This window comes from Adiantum capillus-veneris, chromosome 9 (assembly GCF_014529385.1).
Source record: "Adiantum capillus-veneris isolate H3 chromosome 9, ASM1452938v2, whole genome shotgun sequence".
NCBI lineage: Eukaryota > Viridiplantae > Streptophyta > Polypodiopsida > Polypodiales > Pteridaceae > Adiantum > Adiantum capillus-veneris.
The window spans coordinates 32706256-32732299 of record NC_140939.1 but is presented as its reverse complement, the minus strand read 5'-3'; positions in this window follow the sequence as shown (position 1 = coordinate 32732299).

Genomic DNA, 26044 nt, shown 5'->3' with positions numbered 1-26044 from the left:
CCGAGCGATTTTACAATTTCCACTGGGTTTGTCAACCCTTGAACTAGGCTCAAGGCGCAGTGGGAGAGCTCTGAGCGTGGGTGTTTTCCTGTAAAGGCAAACAATGATGTCTCTCGATCCACCAATATACATTTATGAGCGTTTAAGGTGAGAGAATCTTCAGTGAGTATGCCACTTAATGCTTTACACTTTAGCAGCTCTGAAGAACCATTCTTGGAGAACTCTGTGTGAGAAAATCTAAGAATTGATGGCCCTAGATGGCTCAGGTAGTGCCAAAGAGAACTATCTCTACCCGTGGAGACGTTGCACTGTCGTGCTGTGGCACGTATATAGTGGGAACGGGCATTAAACGATTTATCTTGTGACTTTTTGATGCATAAGTATACTTCATATAATACTCATATGCATAAATAAAAGCTTTCTACCATACCTTAGTATTACCTTTGAAGTAATATAAATGTACATTACTATTAGAAAGTACTGCAAGACAAGTATCAATGATTGCGCCTCTTTTTGTCTGGGGGAAAAGCATTTGTATATTTCTCCTAATATCTCAGCTATACCCTACCATATATAAATGTAACATTTAATGGCCTAATAACTTATGTGTAGCGGAAATTAGCATGAACATAGTGGGCATTTCATTAGAATAGATTACAAATGAGAATTACAAGAGTGCTTGGGTGGAGAGAGCAACAAAAAGCATAACACCTAGTTAGATAGCATCAACAATACTTTCAAAAGAGAGAGAAATTTAGCTATTGACAAGAGTTGAGGAACGGATTTGCATGGAGCCGGTCCCCCCTCCAAAAGGCTTTGTACTATAGTTTCTCCCATCAAGAGAGACATTGTACAATACAATTCTTTGTGTTCCTTCAAGACTAGCTAGTGCAATGAAGATGGAAGCTTCATGCACTAAGCAAAACACTTAACAAACACAACTTGAATTATCCCCGTTCTCAGACCCAAGACCTCACACACCTTCGAAGATGGTGAGAGCTAGCAGGGTATGAGAGTAGATTGAGAGGAAGAAGGAGTATCTTACGAGAAAGATGTACATCTCCTCACATAATCACTCATATTAGCATAGCTTAGCTTAGTAATTAGCTTGGTAGAGGAGATGAGCATGCATTGAAGCTTGGCTCTTGGTTGGATTTGCATCCACATGCCAAGAGAGTGTTAAGGTAGGCTTCTATCTCACAAGCTTGGAGTAGGTGATGAGTTCTCCATTAAAGCTTGGGAAGAGATAGTCTTCTCTTTCTTCACACATGAGATTGTGTGAGTGTGTGTGTGATAATGCCAAGCAAAAATCAGCCCCCCCCTCTCTCTTGGGCGAGCCCCCTTGTTATTTGCTCTTCCTGCAGCCTCATTGGCCCTCCCCAAGTCAAGCCAATTACAATTAAGCAGCATAAGTGATAGCCTTTTGACATGTGTCCCCCTTTCCCCTTTTGTGAGAACTTGAGGTAATTAAATAATTAAACTAAACTCTCATTGGACCCCTTTGCCTCCTGGCCAATAGGAATCAGGCAAGCCATGGGGCTCCTAAATGCTCATTGGACCCTTTGGGAGACTGCCCAATAGTCTTCTAGGAGACTTAATTCTTATTGGTTTCTTTTATTAAATGTTTTTAAATTAATTAAACTAGATTTACTCTAGCTTAATTCTCATTGGTCCACTTCAAGGGTCATCCAATAGGAATTGGGCACATCTTGTGGGCATCTGGGCTAGGGAGCTGACATGTGTCCCTAATTCCCTTTGTGTAAAGGGGCTTGTGTGTGTGTGTGTGTGTGTGGATTTCTCTCTCATCCCCTAGAAGAAGGGCTCGCCCCCTCCCATGTAGGGATGTGCATTGACTTTGGAGAGCACACAAAGCATCCAATTCCCCCTAAGCTTTAACCCTTTGGACACAACCTTTGAATTTTGGAACCTTAGCATTTTGGAAGTCTTAATGGGTTGAACCTTAGGGTCTTTTTAGCCCATTGTTGCACATGGATCTTTGTAGATGCCCCCCCCTTTGGATCCCTATTTTCCCTCCTTTGGATCCCTACTGTGGCCGGTCTGCTAGCTTAACCAATATTCTAGCCTTTTCTCCCCTGGCACTTCCCCACATTAAATGATCAGTTTAATATGAGAAAATCATTTAAGAGAATTAGATATTGATTATTATGACATAAATTCGTTTTTTATTTTCACATTTATTTAATAATATAACCCTTCAATAATGCATACCTTCTTGGATACATACAAGAGGGAAGGGCCTACTACAAGACTTTATGAAAAGGAAGATCCCAAGCTTCTTGGACCATCCCAATTTGCAAATCCCGACCTAAGGGCATGGAGAAAAGGCCAAAACCAATTCAAGCTCTTTTAGTAGGCCAATTTTGCCTTTTGAAGCATGTCAATCCGAGTTACAGGTCAAAAGTTACAGGGAAACCAGTGAAAAACCCTCTCACAACTATACTGCAAGAAGAGATGGTAAACAAGTGAAAAGAGGTAATCTTGGTCTTTTTCCATAAAATAAGATATTTGGAGGATAAAAGACATAAGCATGTGAATGTGACACCTCAAAGATGCATTGAAGGACAAGACACACAAGTTGGGACCCTCTGCTGGAGCCACACAGAAGATGCCTAGGTGGGGCCCATATACATCATGCACCCACATGGAGCCTCAACGACCAAAAATGCTGAATTTCATGATATTTTGAGTCCTAATATAGACCATTTTAATAAATATCCAAAGAACATTTGATTTGGGCTAACTCTTTAGCCTAATCAAGTGATTATGTAAAAGATGGCTCCCTCACCTCTAAAAAGGACAACCTTCTCTTCATTGGGGGAAAGTTATGAGTGAGTGAGAATAGCTCAATTCCATAGTGTCACAATCATCTTAGTGCCACACTTTCTCTTGAAGAAATGCTGAAGTCTTGCCTCATCTTCTCTCTCCATTAAGGTGGTGGAGATTGCTCTCATGTAAGATATATGTTGCTAGTTTTTCTTTCATTTGCAGATCTAGTCCAATACTTGTCTTTAACTCCTTCCTCTATCTCTCATTATTTATCTTTAATACCACCACCACACTTAGATCTATCTCTAATTCTATCTTTACTCCTCCTTTCATCTCTCTTGTTGTGTCCTAATCGTTTCATTAGACGGTATTCAAGCAGCAATCTTTTCAATGTAACGGTGTGAGCGGGATGAAAACACACACAGCGCCTCTATAACGACCCGACACACACTCTTGGGAAGATACACACACACACACTAAGGGGCACCACTCGGCTTACACAACACACCTGGCCGAGACAGGGAACACACCTCTGGAGTGAGAGGAGAGAGACTATCCACTTGCCCACTCCACACAGACACACACACACACACACACACACACACACCTAAAAAACTCAGCTCAAAAGAGGAAAATTTCTGATGTTTAGATACAATTGAGCTTGGGCCAACACCAATGGGGCAAACAGCTCACACAATATGGGTGAAAGATACCAGATACAATCACAAATTGGAGAAGAAGCTTCACTCACCGGAGAAGATTACACAGAAAAACAGCAGAAAAAGAGTGAGGAATTTGGCAAAATGGACAGCGCCATCGCGTCCGGAACGGCCCAAAACCCCAGTCTACAATGTCAAAGTGCTCAAATCCGACATCGGATGAGCAGTTTACGGCCAAAACAGGCTCCAAAAACCCCAAAAACACACCTGCGGCTGTTCCTCCTCTCTTCTCCACGTTTTTTCTGGTCTTCTCTCAGTTTTTTCAGTTCCCACACTTAGCCTTATTAGTTGGGCACCCTTGGCCTTTTAGATGACCTCAAACGGACCCCGAACAGGCCAAAAACTGACCTCGCAGTGCATAGTTGTCACCTTTTTGCATCATTCGCACACCTGGCACTCAGCTTTTTTCCAATAATGCATCTCGCCACCACGTGAAGTGGCCCCAAAAAAAGGTCCTCATGATGACCTTTCTGCATAATTCTCACAAGCAAACACCCACGTTGTGTCCGTCCTCATCTGCGTGCAAATATTGACCTCGTTCGCCCTCCTGACGCCACTAGATGCCATCTGACGCACCTGCTTACCTCATGTCGTCGGCCCGCGGATAGCTTCCTCGAGAAGTTTTACGCGCTACCAACTCCTCCTTATTGTAGAAAAACACAATGGTACTAGTAACGATGAAAATCGATGCACTATGTACATGGTGTCCTACCTGTACACATGTGGGCCCCACGTAACCACCTGGCTCTGGAAAATGGGCAATACTTTATTTGATGCACCATGCATGGGTATGTACATATGCGCAATCCCTTGCTCCAAAAAACTCCTGACATAATTTGCCCATCCCCTAGCCTGCTAGATCATTCATGATCAGCAGCAGCAAAGAGAGATATGAGACTCGCCGCATCACAAGTCTCCTCATCCTTCACCAACATTTCTTGCTCCACCGACAACTCATCTTGTTCCACCATCATCAATCTAGCATGATACAATTTAAGACGCAATCCATTTACCCTTGACTTATGTAGAACACCATCCAGGTTAGCCAGCTGATATGTGCCATTTGGAAAACACTCTACTACCTTGAAAGGGCCTTCCCACTTAATTTGAAACTTCTTTTGGAAGGTGTTGTCCAGCTTACTGTTGTAGCGCAAAACCAAGTCATGTTGCTTGATACCCTTACTTTTGACCTTTTCATTTAGCTTTGTCAAAGCCTTATCCTGCCTCTGCCCATAATGCTCCAAAGCGCTCATCCTATCCAACTGGACCTCTTGTAACTGCAAGAGCCTCTCTTTGAATGCATCACTAGGCGGCCCAAGCAACTTCTCTAACATCTTGACCGCAGGCAACTCTACCTCCACAGGCAATAGTGCTTCCTTTCCATACACCAAATGAAATGGAGTAAACCCTGTACCTGTCTTCACCGAAGTACGGTAAGCCCATAATGCACTAGGCAATTCCAAATCCCAATTCTTTCCTTGGTGCTCTGTGACTTTCGAAAGAATCTGTACCAACTCACCATTGAATCTTTCATTCAAGCCATTACACTGCGGGTAATAAGGAGTGGTATGCTGGTGCCTAATCTTCATCTTTGTGCATAAGAAGTCTAGCAGTTTAGCTCTAAATCCTGGCCCCTTATCTGAAAGTAGCTCTAATGGCACCCCAAACTTGCAACATATTTCATCATACACAAATTTTGCCACATCCTTTGCAGTGATCTGTTTTACTGCTATAGCCTCTGCCCATCTAGAGAGATAGTCCACTGCCGTCAAGATATAGCTTTTGCCCGTGCTTGTGATAGGTAACGGGCCTATTGCATCAATCGCCCACTTTTCAAACACATCAAACGCCATAATGGTTTTTCGTAGCTCTGGCTTCAACACTCTCTTCCCAAATGCTTGACACCTATTGCAAGACCTACACCAATGATGAACATCCTTGTGCAAACTAGGCCATACATACCCCTCTTGCAAAATCTTATGCAAGGTGATCTTTAGAGCAAAATGGCCACCACATGCGCCTTCGTGATTCTCTTCCAACACTCTGTAAAGCTCCTCCCGCCAAGGTACACGTCTCAACACGAGATCAGCCCCTTTCATGTATAAGACATCACCAATCAATTTGTACCTGTATGCTCTACGCACAAAGCCATACTTCTTAGACTTCTGAATCTCCTTTGGAATGATTCCTGTTAGCAAAAACTCCTCTTCTTGAGCCAAACTTTCCCGGCCATGATAAAGAGGTAAAGTGGTCCTCAACACAAATAGCTCCCCAATCATGCCTTGAGCTGCTTCATGTGCCTCTCCATTTAGAGCACGTTCAATGTGTCTGATACTCCATGCTTCAAACTTTTTTAACAGGCCTTTAATTCTGAAGCACATTTCCTTCAATGAGGTGTTCTTGCTCTTCCACACACCCAACACTTGCTTCACCACTAACAAGGCATCACCTTTTATGCTCAACCTTCGAACCCCATGCTTCAAACAAATGTGTAATCCGGCTTCCAATGTAGCATATTCAGCCTCATTGTTACTATGAGCATCCAATTTGAACCCTCTCTTGCATACTAGCTTCCCCTCTAGATCATAAAGTGCTATACCCCCTGAAGCTGCATCATGGCTCTTTCTGTATGAACCATCAAAGAACAACACATGTGCATTGCTGATCTGTGGCACTTCTTCAACTACCTTTCTCACCACCTCTTCCTTAACAATAAGGGGATTCTCCTTGTAGGTCAACAAATCAGCTAGGGTAGCCCTTGTACTATCTTCCACTAGAAAAGAGAACTCAAACTCTTGCAGCTCAATTACCCATTTCTTCACCACATTTGACATGTTAATACCATTAATTAACTGTGGCAAAAAGGCATAACTCGTCAAGAAAACAAAAGGCCGTGGTAGCAAGTAATGACGAAATCGTCGACAAGCAAATATTACACTAGCCATCACTAGCTCTACTTCCGATAACTTTCTCTCCGCTACCAACTTCACTCGGCTTGCACAATACACTGGCCTCATATAATGGCTGCCCTTCCCCTTTTGCAATAGCATGGCTCCAATGGCGTCATCCCCTACTGATGGATTTACATAAAAAACTTTCTCCCAATCAGGAGCCTGCATGGCTGACAACCCCCCTAACACCTCTTTCACCTCTTGAAACACTTCTTCACACTTGTCATCCCATTGCAATGGATCATGCTTTGCCACTTGTTGTAATGGATAAAGAAGCTGCGAAGACAATGGAATAAACCGTGCCATGTACTTCACTTTGTGTATAAAGGTTGCCAATTGCTTCGTACTCATAGGTGATGGAAGAAGAATAATAGACTTCACCTTATCTGGATCAGCCTCAATGCCATTTTCTGACACCATATGGCCCAATAACTTCACCCTTGGCTGTGCTAGATGACATTTCTTTGGATTTAGTTGTCCTCCACATTCATCATATCGAGCCAATACCATCTGCAACTTCTCATGATGCTCAACCCTACTGCTATAGACACAGAAGTCGTCCATAAAAGCCTTAACACAACTACCAATGAATGGTTCCAGCACCCAATTTGCTCTTTCTTGATAGAAAGATGGTCCATTTGACAACCCAAACGGCAACACTGTGTAGCAATAGCAGCCCCATGGCGTAATAAAAGTTGTCTTTGTGCGGTCTTTAAGAGCAATCTTCAATTGAAAATAGCCTGAAAAACCATCACACACACTGTACCTCTCATAACCTGCCACTGAATCCAAGATCTGATCGATGAATGGAAGAGGATATGGGTTCTTCTTAGTGGCTGCGTTTAAGGGTTTAAAATCTACACAAATTCTCCACTTCCCATCCTTCTTTGGACTGACTACTACTGGACTCACCCATTCTGTGGTCTCCACAGGGACTATGAACCCTGCCTTCAATAACTTGTCCACCTCTACCCGCAAGGCTTCCATTTGCTCTTGACCCATCCTTCTTAGCCTTTGCCGCACTGGCTTAGCACCTTCATTCAGCTCTATATGCATCTCTTCACCCTTGAACCCTCTGATCTCTTCATATGAAGTAATGAACAAATCAGGAAAACTAGCCAGCATATGCAAATATATATCCTTCTCCATAGCTGAGAGGTCTCCACTAATCATTTGCGTCATTAATTCCTGCTTCTTTGACAACTCAACTTTGGTTTGCATCAGCCCTTCAATCACTTCATAAGGCCCTTCACTTTCATCTTCAACTTCCTTCGCAAATGCGACTAAACCAATCTCCTGGATTTCTTTATCCATCAAAAGAAATGCAACATCAACATCCTCATCACTGCTGGTAGTGCTATCACTGTCCTCATCTGTCACCGTGGAAGAGTCTTCATCACTAGACTCATCCTCATCTTCATAAAGCTCCTCTAATCGTTTCCTTGTGTCCATATTATAAAGCTTCTTGGTACCTGTCTTTCCATAGAGGCTAATTGTACCATGTCGCCAATCTTGAACAGCTCCCACTGCACGTAACCATGGTCTGCCCAGTATAATAGGATATGCTCCCAACCCTGCTGGCATCACATGAAAATCAACCACTGCCTTTGCATCATATGCCTCCACTTCTAAGCTCTTTACAACACCCAAGCATTTTACTTTTTGATGGTTTGCCAATCTGATCCGAAAACCTGACACCCCAGCCACTGTGAGACCCATCTTCTCAACGCATGAGTGTGTTATGACGCATATTTGGGCTCCGCCATCCACATAACCTTGTCCCAAATTTTTCCTTTTATGCCACACATCTACTATTGGACAAATGTCTGGTAGCTCGTCCATTGCCAACACCTTCACTGAACCTCTCTCTGGCTCTTTCTCCATTGGGTTAACCATCCTCTTCCACTGTCGCTTTAGCTTAGGAACCATTTCTATGAGCTGCCCAAAAGTAACATCTGCCTTCCTGCTCGTCAGATCCTCCTTCAAGTCATAGCTTAATTGCCCATCTCCTAGTGGAAAATCTGAAACATGAAACTTTCGACGAGCTCTACTTTTCCTCTTGGCCTTGACATCCTCGCCTTCATGGCTCTTTCCTTTCTTCTTACTAGGACCTGGGGAACTTCTTCCTTCCTTATCCTCTGTGGTCCTCTTCCCAATAGGCATCACTAATGTATCCTCTAGCTTTGATGCCTTCTCCAAGGTGACTACACTTAGCACTTTTGTCTTTCCCTTTTCCTCCTGAGTCAGTCCACTGGTTCCTTCGTCTCCCTTAATTTCGATGCCATAATCATTTGACCTAGTTAGCACCTGTCTTGGCAATGGATACATGTCTCCCCCCATCCTTGGTGGCTTATCACATTGCAGGCTGATGTGACCCAACTCTCCACAATTATAACATGTGGGCGTCTGCCTCCAAAACCTACTATTACTTTGTCCAACACCATTCCTAGGCCTTTCTTCACCTCCTTGCTGATTTGCAAACCTCCCTCGACCTCGATTATTTCCAACTTGACCTAGCATGTTTAGGCTGAGATTCTTCATCAAATCAACCACTTGCCTCATGTCTTGCCTTAGGCCATCATCTTGCACTGCTGTAGTGACCACTGCTGGCATAACCTGAGTAGTAACAGGAACCACTGGTTCATGATGAACCCCTGACATGCGCCCTTGTAAAGACTCTATAGGCTGAAATTCAGACCTCATTGGCAAAGACTCCACCCCTAACTAGCTCATTTTCCTCAGCTTCCACTCTTTGTTCCTTGCTACCTCTAGTGCATCTTCATATGTCCTAGGCTTCTTTAGCTCCACTCTCCAACGTATATTCTCCCAAAGACCAGCCAAGAACCTGTCCTTCTTCATCATGTCAGGCGGGGGTACCTGTGGTGCTAAAGCCTTGCACATTCGCTCCCATGCCAATGAAAACTTACGTATGTACGCATCTCCTGGCTCACCTTCCTTCTGCACCAAACCTTGTACTTCTTGCCACACTTTGTCAGGATCTTCTATCTTCACAAACTCCACTTCCAATCCATGCCTTAGATTGTCCCAACTCAATCTTATAGGTGGATCAGCCATACGCAACTCCTCTTCAAATGCTTTGGACCAAGCTCGTGCATCACTCTTCAAACAAATTTGGAGAAGGCGTAACATTTGCGTAGGGTCATGAATCTGGTTGCTAATGCAGGCAACCTCCATCTTTTCCAAAAATTCTTCCACATCTTCATCACTTCTTCCATGAAACTCGGGATAAGAGAAAGCCATGGCTACCCAAATTATGATGCTTTGAGAACCCCTTCGAACACACGTGCAAGAACCCAAAACTTTTCACTTCCCAATCCCCAGAAACTTCAATGGAGCTTAGCTTTAGATGAGAACAAACACATGCACATCAAATGAGTTTTCATAGTTGATCATCGGAATGACAACAGGCAAAGGACATTCCAGGATCTCTCTCAATCTTCTTGGCCCAAACATAAAGACTATGCGCTGCTGGAAAAAGATCTTCCTGGACACATGAACATTAATCTGAATTCTTTGAGTTAAATGAAAAGGAGTGAACTGAGGGCCATTTTGATCATCCATTAAAGCCAACCATGAAGCTCCCAAGAAGGCACACCTGACTCAACCTCTGATTTTGCCAAAATTTCGGCAGCATAACAGCATAAATGGCTCAAAATACCAAAAAACCAGCCATCATAACTTGGGAAAATTTCGACAGAGTTTCCCCAGAAGTAGAGCAGTAGGAACCCAAAATATAGACTGTCTATGTATGCATAAACTGTCAACAATAGAACCCGAGCATCAAGTAGGACTCACTAGTACATAGCCTATGGCGAGGTCACGAAAAGGGTGCTCCAGCTACCTGTATCACCGAAAGGATCTCCACATTTGAGAATCCCCCAGCTCAATAAAAACCTCACGCTATCGACCCTCACACGAAAGCTAATGCAAATCGCGTATAGTCAAGTCTCAGAAATGACTATCTTCCAGACCAAGTCTCAGAAATGGCTGGGACTGCCAAATAAAACCATATATGGCTCCACAAAGGCGTACAATGGCAGTTTCCACAAGTAACGTACAATCCAACAAACAATGCGCTCAAATAGGCGCCAAGTGATGCATTCCCACAACAACTGCAAGTGACATCACTGTACTCCAGCTACCTGTACCTGTGTGAATCACCTGTACCTGTCCCTGTCCCTGTTCCTGTAACCTGTAACCTGTAATCTGCAACCTGCAACCTGTAATCCCGAAGCTCGAAGCTCGAAGCTCGAAGGTACTCGAAGAAGATCCTCAGTGGGGGCGCCAAAAGAATGTGAGCGGGATGAAAACACACACAGCGCCTCTATAACGACCCGACACACACTCTTGGGAAGATACACACACACACTAAGGGGCACCACTCGGCTTACACAACACACCTGGCCGAGACAGGGAACACACCTCTGGAGTGAGAGGAGAGAGACTATCCACTTGCCCACTCCACACAGACACACACACACACACACACACACACACCTAAAAAACTCAGCTCAAAAGAGGAAAATTTCTGATGTTTAGATACAATTGAGCTTGGGCCAACACCAATGGGGCAAACAGCTCACACAATATGGGTGAAAGATACCAGATACAATCACAAATTGGAGAAGAAGCTTCACTCACCGGAGAAGATTACACAGAAAAACAGCAGAAAAAGAGTGAGGAATTTGGCAAAATGGACAGCGCCATCGCGTCCGGAACGGCCCAAAACCCCAGTCTACAATGTCAAAGTGCTCAAATCCGACATCGGATGAGCAGTTTACGGCCAAAACAGGCTCCAAAAACCCCAAAAACACACCTGCGGCTGTTCCTCCTCTCTTCTCCACGTTTTTTCTGGTCTTCTCTCAGTTTTTTCAGTTCCCACACTTAGCCTTATTAGTTGGGCACCCTTGGCCTTTTAGATGACCTCAAACGGACCCCGAACAGGCCAAAAACTGACCTCGCAGTGCATAGTTGTCACCTTTTTGCATCATTCGCACACCTGGCACTCAGCTTTTTTCCAATAATGCATCTCGCCACCACGTGAAGTGGCCCCAAAAAAAGGTCCTCATGATGACCTTTCTGCATAATTCTCACAAGCAAACACCCACGTTGTGTCCGTCCTCATCTGCGTGCAAATATTGACCTCGTTCGCCCTCCTGACGCCACTAGATGCCATCTGACGCACCTGCTTACCTCATGTCGTCGGCCCGCGGATAGCTTCCTCGAGAAGTTTTACGCGCTACCAACTCCTCCTTATTGTAGAAAAACACAATGGTACTAGTAACGATGAAAATCGATGCACTATGTACATGGTGTCCTACCTGTACACATGTGGGCCCCACGTAACCACCTGGCTCTGGAAAATGGGCAATACTTTATTTGATGCACCATGCATGGGTATGTACATATGCGCAATCCCTTGCTCCAAAAAACTCCTGACAACGGGTACAACCTTCTTGCGAAAAACAATTATGTGCACAAGGTTAGTAACCATATCATCATCTTTCACAAGCACCTATCTCTCTTAAGGTTCTCATTCTCTTCCACAAACTCCTTGCTATAGGTACTTCTCTCCCCGCAGTATCCTTATTGCCTATGGGCAACAATAGGGCTTGGGAGAGAAACTCTCTTCTTCTTCTCCTTTCACTTCTTTCACACCTTTATCTTTGAACATACTAAGTATATCATCGATGAATAACCATAATCCACATAGAGGCGATTTCTTTCATTTCCATTCTGTGCAATCTATTAGGGTCAACATTTGGATTAGTCGAAAGATTCACTTTCAGCAACACATAGTGTTTCTATTTGGTCCTAAAAGGCTCAACGAAATACTTCTCTCATCAGATCCCATCATACTACCTATTATTGACTATAACTTCTCTTTTGATGTGAGTGTGGTTATTTTATTATGAGTCAAGAGGATTTGTACTCACAACTAATCCCCATCGCTAGACAAAACATATACATTATAGTAAGCACAAAGCTACAGTTCCAAAGAGCAATCCGTAGCTTATTTGGACAACAAAGATTAAATATCATTAACTCATCCATTAACCCTTTTATCCTACCCATGATACGATATGATCGTAATCTCGATGTTTTCATTTTTGTTTTGTTCTGACTATCTTTCATGAGTTCTCTCCATCACGTGTGTGTTTGTAAGGAAAAGTGAGCGGCTTCTTTGGCTACATTTCTTTAGCCCTAGAAGCTATGTTATCTACATCTTAGCTCTTTCGCATAACCCTTGAGCTTGCTCACAAACTCTCACAGCAAGAGGCCCGGTGCCTTCCTGGCAAGACCGCCTACTTCTTGACATATTTTTGGTGAACCCGACGTGAAACAGCCACTCATCCCCATGGGCACAACGTCTAAGAATATCATCCTTCCCTAGCCTGTAGAGAGTTCCTGCAATGAGAGAGTAAGGTTCGCATTCTTTTATCAGTTTTTGAGCTATGTCTTTACGAAGCTCTTTGGGTGGAAAACCATTAACTAGAAAGTTCACAATCTTCTCACTCCATTCAGGTACGGTTTCAACTAGGAATAGAGAAGTATCGGGCAACTCATCATCAACTCCAGTAGGGGCTTCACCATTGGGTATGCGAGACAAATGATCCTCCATGACATGTCTTTTAAAAGGTCTCACCACAATGGTAAAATCAAACTCAAGGAGAATTAACAACCATCGTGTAATTCTTCCCGTGGAACAAGGTTTATTCACTAGATACAACAACGCTTGATGATCAACATAGAACACAAACTTGTTGGCCAGAAGGTAGTAGCAAAATTTCTTCACTGCATAAATCATACCTAAACCTTCTCACTCTGGAGTGGTGTAGTTTCTCTCGGCATCATTCAATTGACGACTTGCAAAGCTAATGGAGTAGTCCAGTTTATGTTCTCCTAGTTGAGCTAGAACACACCCAATAGCAAAGTTCGATGCATCAATATGCACATGAAAAATTACATTCCAATCGGGCACTTGTAGAATAGGTACGCTAGTCAAGGTCTTTTTCAATGACTCATAAGCATGGTCACACTCCGTAGTCCATTGGAACTCAATAAGAAGCTTGTACAAAGGATGAGCTATCTTGGCAAAGGTTAAAATAAACCGTCGGTCATAACCAACATGGCCCATGAACCTTTGAACTCCTTTATAGTTTGTAGGTGGTGGCAATTCAGCAATGGCTTTAATTTTTCTCTCATCTGTGGAAATCCCATTTTTGGACACTATATGCCCTAAAATGACTCCATGTTTAACCCAAAATTGGCATTTGAAAGGGTTAAAGGAGATGTCATACAATCTACACTTCTCAAACACTTTTCGTAAGCATGATAGATGTTCTTTCCAAGAGGAATAAACACAAAGGTCATCTAAGAAAGTTTCACCAAACTCCTTCAAATATTCTCTAAAAGCAGTGTTTATTAATCTTTGAAAGGTAGCAGGGGCATTGGTTAAGCCAAAAGCCATAACACGAAATGTGAACACTCCAAATTCGGTTATAAAGGTTGTTTTAGCTTGGTCCTCCAGTGCAATTGTGATTTGATTGTAGCCAGAGTACCCATCTAAAAAGCTATAAGCTTCCTTCCTTGCAACTCTTTCAAGAACATGTTTGAATATAGCAAGGGGTAATGGTCCCTCCTAGTGGCGGCATTGACCTTCTTGAGATCCACGTACGCTCTGAGTTTCCCATTCTTTTTTGGCACAATCACTATTAGAGACACCCATTCTGAGTGCTCAATAGGGTATATGAATCCGCATTCCACAAGCTTAACAATCTCTTCTTGAACGATTTTTGCATATTTAGGATTCATTGGGTAGGGTCGTTGTTGAACTGGTTTAGCCATGCTATTCATGGGGATTGTGTGTTGCACCACGGAAGGTGGAACACCTTTCATATCATGATATGTCCAGGAAAATATATCCCTGAATTCCTTGAGAAGTTCTTTAAGTACACACTCCTCAGTCTCGGTCAGATCTTGGGTAATGAAAACAGGTTTAGACTCTTCTCCTGGGTTTGCTAACTCTATTTCCTTAACTATCGTTGGACCCTCATAGACTCCATTTCTCCCATCGATAGGCTTTCTCTGAGCCTTTGTATACACAACCTTACGTTCCTCTGTGGTATAGGATTTGAAATGTTCAAGTGCAGGATGTAAGTTGTGGGGTCCTGTTGTTCTGTGGATAGTGATTTCACTTCCGATTCCTTTTGTTGTTGAGCTAACTCTCGATTTTGTCGTCTCCTTACGGTATGGCTCAACTTTGGCTTCTCTATAGCCTCTAATTGTGCTATGTATGGGTTGTGGACTACACCACATAACGCTTTGAAGGTATTCACCCGAGTTATCTACCAACTTCCGATGAGCATCACATGCCCCTATATAATTAAACCATTTTGTGGTAGATTTTTTTCATTTATTCTAGCATGCACATTTGCTCGATATCGTCGCCTCTTATATCTCTTACTCTTCTTGTTTAATTCTCGATTACGGCCTATCTCTAGTGAAGAGTCACTAGATGAATCGCTTCTTGTGTCTTCTGCTCCCTTGGATAGATTGTCATCTAGGGTACCACTGGCCCCTGAATGGTTTGTCCCCACATTTGCACCAAGATTTAACTCAGATTCTTCATCCTCAGAGTGAATGTCAATTGATGATTCTGACCCCAAATCGTGCGGGCTATAGTATTGTGAGGTGCTACTAGTTTCAATGCCAGTCAAACTTTCATCTTGTAGATCATCAGAAGCTATATGCATTGCTTCTAGCATATTTAAGGGTACAAGTGGTGGCATTTCATCCCCCTCAGGTGTTACCCAAGTCGTCCCCCTATTTCCCCAAGTGTCTATGGTTGCTGCTAGGTGGACCCAATCCACATTGTCTGACTCAGTCGTCCCAGGTAGTACATCCATATAAGGAGAATCTTCCCCAACATCAGTGTCTACTTTACACGTATAACAATACTGCAATAGGGCCGAGTGAATTGTGGTGTCAGATCTATGATCAATTATAAACTTGTTTCCTAGAGGATGTGCTTGACCAATCACAAGATCCACTTGAATGACAGAATCTTGGAACTGCAAGTAGACATGGTTTTTAGACCAGTCATGTACCATTTTTGCTTCCCTCATGAAAGGACGTCCTAAGATCATCTCCGATGCCATAGTGTGTTTGGAGAAATCCATAACAATGAAGGTAATCCTTATTTTATGTCCAAAGACCTTGATCTTGAGATCTTCTAGCATCCCAATAGGTTTAACAATAGACCCATTGGCCATCTTCACAACTATGGTTGTGGTCGCAAGGTGAGGTCTTCCCATAGTTTCCCAGCAATTTTTCGTCACAATGCTAACCCCAGCGCCACCATCAAGGATTCCCTTCACAATTAATCCCTTAGTAGTGATTGGTATGGTTGCATTGGATTCATCACCCTCAAAGTATTGTCCCAACTTGTTAACAAGTATTTCTATAACAAGGTTCTCATCTAGGAGGGTTGTGGATCTAAGTGTTCCTCCTCTATTGGCATCTCCCCAGCTCCATCCATTTGTGCAAATTGTCGTAGCCCAAACTTTAGTTCTCCATTGAGGAAGGCTCGAAGAGCTGAGACTAGCTCAGGATCTTTATATAGTTTGGACATGATGGTGGTTCTAACTTCGGAAGACATAAAATCCATCAATTTGGCAATGTTTAACGGCACCTTTTGGCCTTGAGTCCCTTGACGTGGCGAAGATGGGATCTCCATTTCTTTGATAGGATCAAGTAGTCCCTCTGTAAACATTCTTTCCATCAAGAAGTGAGTACGCCCACTTTCCCATGACTTTAAGTCACTTTCTTCTTGGATGACACTAGGTATGGCTAAGGGTCTATGGTCTTGGTGAGGTTGTTGTTGCGTAGGGAACACGGTGTCTGTAATCTGGATCTTCCTAGGTGCTGGTTCTAGATCCCTTTGGGTATCTTCTACCAAACTCCTTAATTGCTTGACTCGCTCAATCTCCTCTGTAGGGTTTGGATAAGTTCCGATCTTCTTCTTGGATCCTGGCCATTGTGAATCAGAATCCTCTTCAGCGTCATTCATATATACGGGGTCGTCACTAGTCCCTATGTTGGTCTTTGAACTGGGTTCTGACTTTGCTGCTTTTTGCGATCTCTTTCTTTGTGTTTTCTTCTTTTTCTAAGATTGGGCAATTGATGCTCTGTCTCTTTCCTCAAGAATATAATTTTGTTCTTGGAGCAACGATCGTGTGAGTACGTTTACTGGTACCACAGGTGTACTTTGTGATGGCTCCTCGGTAACTTCAATCAAGTGTAATGGCGTGATCTTCAGTGCATTTGGATTATTTGGACATTGGGCAATCAAATGATCTATGCCACATCGATTACACATGAGTATCGGCATTGTAGACGTGCTCGCTTAATTGGTTTGCATTAATGTGGCGTTCTTTTGTAGCCTAATAGGACACTCGGCTACACGATGTGGACCTCCACACTCATAGCATTGACGAGGTGGTCTCTTAGCAGTGTAATTGATATTTTGGCCTCTTGCCGCAAGAGCAGCTACTTGATATACAGGTTTGACTTGTCCCCAATAGTCCTCCATGTAGTATTGTGGACTTTCTTCAAGCACATCCATCCCATAAGCAATATTAGGGTCTAGATCTTCCTCACAGCCTTTGAAACAAGCAATAGATGACTCACAACCCACTTGATTCACAGAAGTGATTCTCAAATGTGGTGGTTGTGGTCCTAGCACTGGAGGTGGTAAGGGTGTTGTTTGAACAACATTTTGGGCCCTAGGGACCATGTGTTGTGTTGTTTGTTCAAGAGGTGGGGCCAGCATCAATGCAGGCACTCGAGGTGTGTCTGTCCATGCTAAGGTTGGTCTATTGGCCATCGCGTGCTTAAATACTATGCAATCCTTAGCTTGATGACCATACCTCCCACAAGCATTGCAATTCCCATTGAATTTTACTCTAAAAGTAGGGCATTCACTGGTACTATGTGGTCCATAGCATACTGAGCACCATTGTTGCTCCCTTCTTGGATACATATGATTGTTCTGCGGAGCTCGATTGTCTCTAAGACTCTCTTGAATAGCCTTGATGAGATCTGCTAAAGTCATCTCAAATATCTTTGGCTCCTTAGCAATAGCCTTTAGGGTCATTGGTTGATGCCCCAATGCTTGTGAGCTAATAGATTTAGACTCAACAGACACTCTTTCTCCTTGAATCATTAAATTATCCTCCAATTGGATCGCATTGGTGGTGACTGCTTCCCAAGTGGTGATACCTCTAATGACTAAGCCATTGTAGATATCTTCATGTCGTAATCCCCTAATGACTCTGTCAAGCAATTGGTTATTGTTGAAGCGCTCATTTGGATTACATCGAGAATTCAAATGCTTCAAGCGACTAATAAAGTCTCTCACCGACTCTCCTTCCTCTTGTTGGGCTTTTTGGAGCTGAGAGGCTACACCCCAAAGTACTCCCTCTCGTATGTATTCTTTTAAGAACAGTCTCCTAAGAGTAGGGTAAATCGTTTTTTCTTCCACCCTTAGGGTTCTATACCAATCCCCAGCCTTTCCACTTAAGGTTAGACTTAAAGCATTACTCTTATGTAAATCATTGTGTTCTCCTAGAGAATCGCATATTTGTTCAAACACTTCGATATGCTTTCTCACATCCCCGTCTCCACTAAATTTTTGTGTGAGCTTGGCTATTTGTACTTCCTTACTTCTAGGCTCTCTATCAGGCGTGTTACGCATATTCTCAGCAATAGATCGACCAATAGCTTGAGCAAATGTTGCCAAGTCACCTAAGTGAGCAAGCACCGTGGGTGGAGGTGCTCCAGAGACTACATGTGGAGTAGGTATGGGCATCGGGCTTGGCGCATAGGAAGCCCTTGGGTTTCACGTTGGGTACGATGTTGTGCCATGTGGTGGCCCAAAGTTCATATGTGTGGCCCTAGGCATAGCAGACGTCGGATGTGACATTCTAATGCTAGCCGGTATAGTCCCATGGAAATAAGAACTTGGGTGTTGTGGTTGTGGAGCATAGGTAGTTGAAACAATGGGAGAGGTAGGGACTACATGAGTGCGATGACCCATAGGTGTATACGATTGGTACACACTTGTAGGTACTGTTGCAGGCATTGAGCTACCATGTAGTGGTGCTTTACTAACAAATGAGGTCCATGGCGTGTTTCTCGGCATGCCCATCATTGGGGTAGGCATGGTAGCTGTTGTGTCATCAAGGGAAAGATGAGCTAGACTTGGAAAGGTGAAGCTATTACTTGTGGGCTCAAATTGCACTGAGACTCCTGGAGAAACAACATATGGGGGATCCATCGGACTTACCGAGGGAGTCTCCATTTGTGATACGGTTGGTTGTTTAGCCTTCCCTGTATCCAAGAATCTCATGAGACCCGTTGAAGGCATGTTGATCCCCTTGTGTCTCTCTAACTCAATGACCCTGTGGATGACCTTACAAACTCTTTGTTGATGATCCTCCACACTAGTAGCGCCCATTGTGGATTATAGGACATCTAACCAACCCACATGATAGGTGTGACCTCTGTATAGGCCGATCAGAGTTTCCGTTTGTAGTTCGTACTCTCAGTTCTCATTTAGGAACACTCTATCTAGGATTGAGGTGCCATGGGTGTCCTTTGAGCTAGATGCAGTGTTGCTTTCTAGGGGTTGGCCCTTAGCGGTTGCTAAGTCAAGAGCACTCGATTGCTCTCTTAGCAAGGATATTGGCATAGGGGCTTTCTCTTTTAACTCTCTTCATTGCTCCGCCTTACGTAAGCTCTCGACTTCCTTTCCCCTCGCTGCAAGGATATATCGCTCAACCTCTTGCACTTCGTCAAGGCTTCTACCATCGGGTAATATGACCTCAGAGGGAAATAACTCTGAAGAGTTAGGAGGTGCAGTGAATGAAGTATTCACGTGCACATTCTCTAACGGTATAGGATCTATGTTGGTCATGAATGGAGAATTTACTTCCCCACCTCCCTCATTTACATCATTAGCTCCATGTTCGGAGTGAGTGGCTCTACTAAAGGTTTCCTTTAGGCGGCTAAGCACTCTCAGCCCGGACCGCGGACCCATGGCATGCATGTCTTGGCTTGAGCTATCAGAATTAGGCATTGGGAAACCCTCCATGACGTCGTAGTCAGAGGAAGAGTCACTAGCCGCTAGGTTCGGGTCTTGGTTTGTACTACCTTGGGTCCCCGTCGAGGGTCCGGAACCTAAAGTAGGTGGATATTGAGAACTCGCGTAAGTCAAAATTCTCTCTAGTTGCTCCATCTCTAGCACACGACCAGAGCGCAGATGCATGTGCCTTTGACAACCTACAAGCATCGGCGAATAACCTCGAAGGTTAACCGCTTAATTACCTTTTTTAAGCGTCCGTTTTCACTCGTGTTTTTACGTTTTTAATGTTTTTTAATTTTTTAATGTTTGATTTTTTTTTATTAAAGTGTGTGATAGCTCGAAACGAGCATATCACTTAGAGGGTCGCGGTGTGCTTTACAGCACAATTTTTGGGCATCTGAAGTTTCGTTGGTCCTCAAAAATTCGATTTTTAGCTACGTGTAAAGCTAAAATTTGTAATTTTAAAAGGCAACTGAGGCCGCGACTGAGGCCTAGGCCTGAGCATGAGCTTGGGCTTGGTTTTGGGCTTGGGTTTGGGAGATATTCCCGATCCCATTCCTACTTTTTTTTTAATTATTTTTTTTAAAAAAATTTCCTTTTTTTTAATAAAGAATAAGGTCGCCGCGGGCTGCGCGAGAGCACACACACACTCTATCTACCTACTTCTAACTAATACACCTACTGTTACACACTAACACACTCTATTAGCTCTCACAGATGTACTTCCTACTTACTGTACACAGAAAACTAACAACCTTAATACACAGAGAATAAAGACAGTACCTTTGAAAACTCCATTAACAAAGAAAACTAACAACCTTAATACACAGAGAATAAACACAATACCTTTGAAAACTCCATTAACAAAAAAATACAAAGTATGACACAAAATTCTTCTTCTCAACACACACACCCTCCTTCCTTACCTTTCCTACAATAGAAATTACACCAAAAAAGAAGCACAGAGTGCCATTCAAGCTTAGTGTATGGCATTCCCCGATAACGGCGCCAAAAATGTGCGTGTATGTCGCACGTGTCAACGCAAGAAACTTTTCGATACATCGTGTGCGAGCCACAAATGGCTCCAAGCACACAACAAGCCTAAACTAGTAAGCTCAAAGAAGGCGATGGTGTGTCACTCACCGCTCTACGCTTGCTTTCGTGGAGGCTTCCTCGCCGCGAATAAGAAGGAGCCGCCGCTTCGTCGCGCTCAACCGCTTTGCCATCGTCGTGCCACCGCAATGCTCTCTCTCTCTCTCTCACGCATACACACACACACACACAAGGAGATGAAGAAGAAGAAGATGGAGATGGAGCAAGAGCACTCTTCAATTGCACAAATGAGAGAATGAGTGAATTTTAGGTTTAGTTGACATTTATATGAGCTCACCCCATTCACACTTAGGCGCCTATGCTTAGCCAACTAATCCCTTGAATGTTCCAGTTAGAGTGCGCCTCTCATCGGCAATCTCTCTTACCCTTTTCCTATTGGACCGACAAGCCCGGTACTTGACTCTACAAGTAAATAATACAACGTCCGTTGTAGGTGATATGGTGTCCGTGAGCCGTGAGGGTTAACATCAAGCTTACTGCATTCTTGAGGGTTGCATTCTTCTCAGACTGAAGTTCTCCATTACTCCATGGGCTTCACTAAACACGTCTAGCTAAATCTGAAGTCTACAGCATATCCTTCTGCTACATCATCCCTCTTTCTTTCCTCAACAGGCTTTTTGCATTAAGCTCTCTAGAGAGGATCTACTTCCCTCTCAAGCTTTGCAACATTTCTTCCACATTAAGACAACAAGCAGGTGGAACAGTATAGAAGTAAGTGGAATCCTTCACCTTTGTGTACCATCAAGATTCTTGCTCTTTATACAGCTGATAACATGGATGTGCAATGTCTAATCATAAGTGTTTGTGTGCAGGTTGTGCCACTATTTCCCATGGCATCATCAGGTACTCGATGACCTGGGAGTGTCATTAACTCCATTTCATGCAGCAATGTACAAGACGACAATGGATATTGGGTGACGATGGAGTTAAAATGAATGATGTGGGCGACAATGCAGCCCAGCTCAAGAGGCGAACACAAGGTCTCAAGGAGACACATGGCTTCTCGAGCACACCATTGGAAGGGAAGAATCATGGAGTTCAAGGAAACACAAGACGGCAAGAGGCTTGCGAAGGTGCATCATGTGTATGTTGCTTCACAACTCAAGCTAGAGACAGCAGTGGCTCCATCGAGATTTCTTGCAAATTGTAATTTTTACTCCTCTTGCAAGTTTTTCGGTTATCTATTTAGTATTTCTACCTTGTGTGTTGCTTTTGATGACTGTAAGATTTCCATTGCTTTTTTTTCATGTTTACAGATGTTTTTCCATCCGATTTTGTAGAGTGGGAGCCAATAGAGTCCTTCACTGGACTTTTGAGGCCATCCACTCTGAGCTTGGCAAATTGCTCTATGTTGGTTGTCAGTCCTCTGAGCTTGCTTCACGTGACATTTTTCTTTATGATCATACTTATGTCACACCTAGGCAAAATGGATATGGTAATCTATCTCTGGTTCACTCGCCAACCTTGGAGAGTTTGGAATGGCCTAAGCCAGACAGTGCCTTGATCGCAGCAACCAAAAGGAAAATTGAGGTGGATGTGCAAGCAGTAATTAAGTGCACCTATGGTTCCCATAAAGCCGCGGTAACATGGTTTATGTCTCTTCATGTGTTTGTGTTTATATTTCGACTTCAGAGTGTTCACAGGACACCGACAATGTGGACTTGCAAAGGGGGAAGTGCGATCAACGGGTTTCTTGCAGTTGGATGGGAAACTAAGGTGGTCAACCACAAGGGAGATGGAATCAAGTGCTCTGTAGTTGCTGACAAGGTGGTTTTCAAAGACCATATTTCAAAGCAAAGCTTGTCGATGGTCTTTCCCTATAGAAGATGGAAGCTAACGATGGGAGAATGAGAGGCACTAGACTCTGAGGTTGCTGCTAGAGAATCATTTGACCTGCAAATACATCTCCACGAAGATGCAGTGCACCACGTTACAGTGAACAATGACTGGCATCTTAGTCACCTTCGCGAGTATCTTAATCTCAGATATACCTTGCCCAAACAATATCTCTTTGTAATCAATGAAAAGATTGTTCGCTCCAGGAAAGAGAAGAGCGTTCTGTGTGAGGACATTCCTTTTCCGCGATGTATTTCTGTAAAAGCTTGTAACTGACATGGATTTTTTCCACATTAATACATACGGTGTTTTGAATCTCGTTTCCGCGCATACTTGTTTATTCTCAGCTTGTTCAAGTTTTCGTTTGAAACGTGCAATTTATTTGGTGTGGAGCACAAATGTTTTCAATGTTGGTGTCTTTCAATGCTTTCTCGCATGATTTTGTTTAAAATAAAAGTTTTAAGTTATTTTGACATTAATTTAAGTGCTTTTAAAAAAGTGAATTTGGGTATATAAGTGACTTTCTAGTTTTTAAACTTCATTTCTCACCTTCACAAAACTCTAGCTCTAACCTCTCTTCACATCTTCTTCACGAACGAACCCATGGCAACGTCTACTGATGCACTTCTCACACAATTAGAAAGGGTAGGACTTGTAGATCGAGACCATGAACTACTCAGTGTGTTCGAGGGGACAATTGACATGCAGGCCACTGCCAACCTTCATGCAGAGGCATTCAGAAGATTTCTTGACTACATGGCGCAGCACATGGACGAATATGCCATAATCTTTGAGGGATCCTACATGGCGTGGTTGCCATTGGATTTCTTGAAGCATATCTATGCGGCTGACAAAAACTTCCGATTTCGCTTGTTAAGGTTTATTAAAGGCCTCACGGAACGGGACTTCAAGACAGAGGATGAGGATAATCTCATGGATTAGGGCATGGGGTGCATAGGCACCAAATTTATTTCGTGGGACATGGTTCTAACATTACTTGTGTTTGAGGGCATGGACAAGGGAAAATCAAAGGAAAAGGTCAACCAAAGACATCCTGTGACCATTGTGGAGGAATCAAATGAAGTTATCAAAGAGATAGATGAGCAGGCCGAAGCATCTATGTCCCTCGTACTCATGCAAGATCCCAGCACCACTGAGGAGGAAGATCGAATGATAGAGGGAGATGAGGTGTTGGAAGAGATCTCGGACCTCCAAATTCTCACTTTGCATCCAATGGTGGTGGATGATCGTCAGTTTTCGTTCCTTGACGACATTGCCAAAACATTAGGACTCAGAGAAGATGAGTCACTTGCAGTGCTTGCTATCTATGCGGGCATGAAGGATCCCAGTGGGAAGGAAGAGAAAGTCAATTTTCAAATTGATTTCGAAGACCAAGATCTCTCAGCAAGCCTCTCCTTCCTCCCTAGTGAAAACGAACAATAGTTGGTGCAAGCAGTAGCAAGTACACTAGTAGAAATAAAATCATGTGCCTCTTTCTATGAAAGCGTACTAGAGAGCGCATTTCATCCACACAAACCACTCATTGCAATTGGTAGAGATGATCGATCTAGCATCGATCTTACAAAGAAAAACCTTGAAGAGAGGGATGAAGAAAATGAGGTAAATAAAACTAAACCTGGTAGAATTTCTAGTATTCCTTACTACAAGTGTCAATATCAATTAAAATGCTTTGCAGACGGCTTATCATGTTGATAAGTTCACAATGCGTACTGGAGGCTCGCGCTGTCAAGAAGTAGGCGGTCTTGCCAGGAAGGCACCGGGCCTCTTGCTGTGAGAGTTTGTGAGGAAGCTCAAGGGTTATGCGAAAGAGCTAAGATGTAGATAACATAGCTTCTAGGTCTAAAGAAGAAATGTAGCCAAAGAAGCCACTCACTTTTCCTTACAAACACACACGTGATGGAGAGAACTCATGAAAGATAGTCAGAACAAAACAAAAATGAAAACATCGAGATTACGATCATATCGTATCATGGGTAGGATAAAAGGGTTAATGGATGAGTTAATGATATTTAATCTTTGTTGTCCAAATAAGCTATGGATTGCTCTTTGGAACTGTAGCTTTGTGCTTACTATAATGTATATGTTTTGTCTAACGATGGGGATTAGTTGTGAGTACAAATCCTCTTGATTCATAATAAAATAACCACACTCATATCAAAAGAGAAGTTATAGTCAATAATAGGTAGTATGATGGGATCTGGTGAGAGAAGTATTGAGCCTTTCAGGACCAAATAGAAACACTATGCGTTGCTAAAAGTGAATCTTTCGACTAATCCAAATGTTGACCCTAATAGATTGCACAGAATAGAAATGAAGGAAATCGCCTCTATGTGGATAATGGTTATTCATCGATGATATACTTAGTATGTTCAAAGATAAAGGTGTGAAAGAAGTGAAAGGAGAAGAAGAAGAGAGTTTCTCTCCCAAGCCCTATTGTTGCACATAGGCAGTAAGGATACTGCGGGGAGAGAAGTACCTGTAGCAAGGAGTTTGTGGAAGAGAATGAGAACCTTAAGAGAGAGAGGTGCTTGTGAAAGATGATGATATGGTTACTAACCTTGTGCACATAATTGTTTCCCGCAAGAAGGTTGTGCCCGTTACATTGACAAGATTGTTGCTTGAATACCTTCCAATGAAACGATTAGGACACAACAAGAGAGATGAAAGGAGGAGTAAAGATAGAATTAGAGATAGATCTAAGTGTGGTGGTGGTATTAAAGATAAATAATGAGAGATAGAGAAGGAGTTAAAGACAAGTATTGGACTAGATATGCAAATGAAAGAAAAACTAGCAACATATATCTTACATGAGAGCAATCGCCACCACCTTAATGGAGAGAGAAGATGAGGCAAGACTTCAGCCTTTCTTCAAGAGAAAGTGTGGCACTAAGATGAGTGTGACACTATGGAATTGAGCTATTCTCACCCACTCATAACTTGCCCCCAATGAAGAGAAGGTTTCCCTTTTCATAGGTGAGGAAGCTATGTTTTACAGAATCACTTGATTAGGCTAAAGAGTTAGCCCAAATCAAATGTTCTTTGGATATTTCTTAAAATGGGCTATATTAGGACTCAAAATATCATGAAATTCAACATTTTTGGTCGTTGAGGCTCCATGTGGGTGCATGATGTATATGGGCCCCACCTAGGCATCTTCTGTGTGGCTCCAGCAGGGGGTCCCAACTTGTGTGTTTTGTCCTTCAAGGCATCTTTGAGGTGTCACATTCACATGCTTATGTCTTTTATCCTCCAAATATTTTATTTTATGGAAAAAGACCAAGATTACCTCTTTTCACTTGATTCACTTGTTTACCATCTCTTCTTGCAGTGTAGTTGTGAGAGGATTTTTCACTCTTTTCCTTGTAACTTTTGACCTGTAACTCGGATTGACATGCTTCAAAAGGAAAAATTGGCCTACTAAAAGAGCTTGACTTGGTTTTGGCCTTTTC